The sequence below is a fragment of the Physeter macrocephalus genome, chromosome 20 (genome assembly GCF_002837175.3).
Source record: "Physeter macrocephalus isolate SW-GA chromosome 20, ASM283717v5, whole genome shotgun sequence".
Taxonomy (NCBI): Eukaryota; Metazoa; Chordata; class Mammalia; order Artiodactyla; family Physeteridae; genus Physeter; species Physeter macrocephalus.
In genome coordinates, this window is record NC_041233.1 from 34,223,925 (window position 1) to 34,229,188 (window position 5,264).

Consider the following 5,264-nt stretch of genomic DNA (forward strand, 5'->3'; position numbering starts at 1 on the left):
TCACATTAAATTTAAAGGTGGTGTTAGTGATTCCCACTGGGAGAGTTTTTAAGGGACCACTGGGAAGTCTAGCCAGGCATGATGAATATCTGGTCTCTAGCTTTGCCCTTGAAGATGAAACCATGTTTGTGAAGCATCACTTAGAATAAAATCTATACTCCTGACTATGACCCTTCATGACCTGTCCCTTTCTCTTCTTCGAGCTTCATCCTATACCATTAAGACACTATTCACGACACTTCCACCATATCGGCCTTCTTTCTGTTTCAAAAGCACAGTAATCTGAAATCACATATTGATTCATTTGTTTGTATCTTCTCACACTCACCTGGAGTTTAAACACCAATGATTTCCAGTTTAACCTGAGCTCTCTCTTATGTCCACGATAAAGTGGTGAATAAAAACAGAACAGACCATTTTTCTGCCCTCATGCAGTTCACCTTCTAGTTCAGGAAAACAGAAAATGAACAAATAGGCAGATAAGATAATTCTAGATAGGGAAAAGAGTTAAGAAAATAAATCGGGGTAATGGAGTAGAAAGTGGTTAGGGAGAGCATCTTCTTTGGCTAAGGTGGTCAGAGAAACTCTCTTTGAGGACATATTTTAACTGACACCTTACTGATGAGTATTTTTAAATTAGCTTCAGTGTGTGTTCAGTCATACTAAAGAGTTTCACACCCATGTCAAAGACTGAACTGGCATCTTCCTCCCTACCCCGGATTCTTCTCCTGTTAAGTCTCAGTAATGTCACTATCCGATCCACCTCCCAACCAGAAATCTTCCATTCCTCCCTTTCCTTCACCTGCAACATTTACTTGTCTGCTAAATACTCTTGAGTCTACCTCCAAAATATCTCAGTGATCCTCAACATCTATTGTCAGGACATAGGACCACAGTACCTGGGCACCTGCTCAGTACCCTGTAAGCACCCCAAGGGCAGAAAACATTTCTACTTTCTTCACTACTGTATCTCCAGGGTCTTGTGTAGTGCCTGGCACAGGATAGGCTTCAACATATCTTTCTTTTTGACCCAAAGAACAATCTGATTATGGAAATTACCTTAATTGGATTCCTGTATTCTATAGGATAAAAGCTAAACAATTTATGAACAAACCCCAGCTTGTCCTTCCTCACCTTAACAACAACTAGCTCCAGTTACTCTGAACTAGATGTTTCTATGCATGCCCTACTCTTTCACAGTCTGACTTCTTTTAACTCCTGCTGTGTTGAATGCCTAGTTCATATGAGGAAAAAAAAAATTTATCTTGAGAATGCAGTTGAAATACAGTCTCCTTTATGGAGACCTTCTTGAATCCATAACTGTATTCCCATATCTCTAGCTATACTAACACCTTTAACTGTGTATTGTCATTATCTTCTTGCAATGCTCTCTCACTTATTGTGAATTGCTCAAGACAAGAATTTTGATACCTCCCATTGCTAGCTGCCCAACATTTATCACAGTGCTAGGCACAAAAGTAGGTGTGCAATAAATGCTAATTGAAAAGAGAACGTAGGCTTTAGCTGCTTTGTTTCTAACAATGAAGGTCATAGACCATTGACCCAGTGGATCTATGCCTTCAATAAATCTTTGGCTAGAGGAACACTAATTATTAACAGCTAATAGGAATCAAAATAATCAGTCACACAGTATACCCCAAGGTGTCTTGAATATCTTCATTTGTATGTTGCTTATACGTATAGAGTGATTATATTTTTCCATCATAGAGATCAAAGAAAGGTTTCTCAGGTCGTGTCATAATTAGTTGTGTTAATACACACACACACCAGCTGGCCTTAATTTATTTTGGATTTATTTTTTGATATCAAAGACCAAATATTTCCTATATTACACAAACCATTTCAAAGTAGATGTAAAAGATTAAAGCTAATTTGCTGGCTTGTTTTTATGAAGCAAGTGTGACTCTAATTGTCAAATATGATGTTAAGGGCAAAAAAAACACATTAAATTCTAATCTAACTTATGACAATCCACGCAAAACTATTTTTTTCGGACTTCCCTGGTGGCGCAGTGGTTAAGAATCCACCTGCCAATGCAGGGAACACGGATTCGATCCCTGTTCAGGGAAGATCCCACACGCCACGGAGCAACTAAGCCCACGTGCCACAACTACTGAGCCTGCGCTCTAGAGACAGTGAGCCACAACTACTGAGCCCGTGCGCCAAAACTACTGAAGCCCGCGTGCCTAAAGCCCCTGCTCCGCAACAACAGAAGCCACCGCAATGAGAAGCCCATGCATTGAAACGAAGAATAGCCCCCACTCGCTGCAACTAGAGAAAGCCGGAGTGCAGCAACAAAGACACAATGCAGCCAAAAATAAATAAATAAATAAATTTTTAAAAAATCTTTTAAAAAGACACTTTTTTTCAAGCTTATCTTAACCAACCTAATGCCTTATTTATCTACCATGAAAAAAAATGACTTATTCTCCAAATAGAAGGCTACTTTAAAACACACACGCTATAATAATAAAATTTAACTCTGTGTATGCCAGTTTGTTCATCTCTAAAGTAGGACTAATACCTCATGCATATCCACCTTGTTTTTTTTAAATGAGGGTTAAGAGAGTTAACATATGTAAAATATATTAAAATAGGCCTTAGCGCTTATTAAAAATGCTATATAAATTTTAGTAGTAATTAATGGTAGCAGTAACACTAATCATAGTTGTAAACACTAATGTGTCTCATGCACTATTTACATTCATTTACATATGTTAATTACAAATGTTAATTATTTTACAAAATTATTTAATTCTTTCAACAACTTATTGAGGTAGGTATTACTACATGCTCCTTTTCATAAAAGGGGAAAATGAGGCTAAAAGGTGTGAATTAAAGGCACTTTCTGATTTAAAGACATGAAAAGGGACTTTCTCATAGTTAGTTAGAAAGTGCTAAAACGATCTCAACCCATGCAAGTCTCTTTCTGGAAGTTTTTGCTTGTCCATCCATTTGCATTGTCAGACAAGACTGGGCTTTTAGAACTGAACCTCCCATTCACTGAAACCTCATTATGCTTATTTGTTTTACTCTCCAAATAATTAATATTACATAATAATAACTCCTACAATTAGTAATATGTATGTTATATTTCACATGTATTTTATAGTATATATCATATATAAACATTATTACAATAAACAACACGTAACAGAATAAATTGTAATTGTAAAATTTGTAAATAGATACTACATTAGATGGTGTAAAATTATAAATTAAAACAGTGAGATAAAGATGAAATAATCTTTACATTTTAGTATTTATTTTGCATGTTAAATATAGAAAAAAATTTTCACACAGTAAATATTCTCATTAATAATAAAGTTTTAATAGTGACAATGTGTTTGAATATGCATTATTTTTGAATAATATTTATTTCACTCTTGGTGATATAGAAATTCCAAAGTCTGGTTCTAAGTTTAGTTCATTTTGATTCTTGGTTTAATGCCTATAGTATCTGAAAAAGATGGCTCACAAAGATTCATGAATCTAAATGAAAATGTCATCATCGGCTGTACATAGTTAATCATAGTATCATTTTTCATTCCAAATTGGGGTTAGTTTTTGCAGAAATTGGACTTTTATATTGAATATTTCCACAATTCTTGAAGTCAATCAGCAGTCCCTACACACTAATGAGAAGATATTTCACTTTGTTATTTTAACACATTTGCTCTACACCCATTGAACTTCTATAATATTTGGAAAATTTCTGAACATGTAAAAATTCCAATTCTGAGTTTTGTATGTGTATGCCAATGTTCAGACATAATAGATTTTATGACTTTATTTCATTTCTTTAATTGGCTTATTAGCTATTTATTTTGTGTTTTTAGTGGTTGTTTAGGGGTTTACAACATGCATCTTTAACTTAGCACAATCCACCTGCAAGTAACATTATAGCTCTTCACATGTTGTGTAAGAACCTTATGCAGTCCACTTCAATTTTCCCTCCGCTGGCCTTTCTGCTATTGTCATCATACATCATACATTATAGTGTAGGTGTGCTGCTCATAAATTCTTTCAGCTTCTTTATGACCCCCAAAAATCTTTATTGTACCTTCATCATTGCAGACTATCTTATTGGGCATGGAATTCTAGGTTGATGTTTGTTTGTTTGTTCAGTTCTTTAAAGATATTTCTCCACTGTCATCTGCCTTAAATTATTTATAAAGAGAAGTCTGTTGTATTTTTTTCTTTCTTTTAAGGTTCATGTTTTTGTATTTTGCCTAAGAAATAGTTGCCTGATGTAGGTCACTAAGATATAGGTGTAAACACTACACCTATATACATTTTGGAAGAAAACATGGGAGAAAATTTTGTGACCTGGATTTCCTTTGCCTCTCAAGCCACAAGTCAGATAAATTAGGAGAAGGTATTAGTAACACAAATATCTTTATCCAGAATATATAAAGAATATTTAAATCTAAATAAAACAAGCAAATATAAAAAGAAGAATTTTAAAAATCAGGCCAAAATATTAATAGAAATTTTACCAAAGAAGATATATGAATAGTAAATAAGCAAGAGAAGTGATTAACAGTGTCATTAAACATTAGGAAGAGCTTCATCCACCAGAGGGCAGACAGCAGAAGCAAGAAGAACAATCCTACAGCCTGTGGAACAAAAACCACATTCACAGAAAGATAGACAAGATGAAAAGGCAGAGGGCTATGTACCAGATGAAGGAACAAGGTAAAACCCCAGAAAAACAACTAAATGAAATGGAGATAGGCAATCTTCCAAGAAGATGCAAGATATGTTTAACAATGATCTAGAAGAATTAAAGAACAAACAGAGATGAACAATACAATAACTGATATGAAAAATACACTAGAAGGAATCAATAGCAGAATAACAGAGGCAGAAGAACGGATAAGTGAACTGGAAGACAGAATGGTGGAATTGAATGCTGCGGAACAAAATAAAGAAAAAAGAATGAAAAGAAATGAAGACAGCCTAAGAGACCACGGGGACAATTTTCAAATGCAACAACATTCACATTATAGGGGTCCCAGAAGGAAAAGAGAGAGAGAAAGGACCAGAGAAAATATTTGAAGAGATTATAGTCGAAAACTTCCCTAACATGGGAAAGGAAATAGCCACCCAAGTCCAGAAAGTGCAGAGAGTCCCATAAAGGATAAACCCAAGGAGGAACACGCAGAGACACAGAGTAATCAAATTGGCAAAAATTAAAGACAAAGAAAAATTATTGAAAGCAGAAAGGGAAAAACGACAAA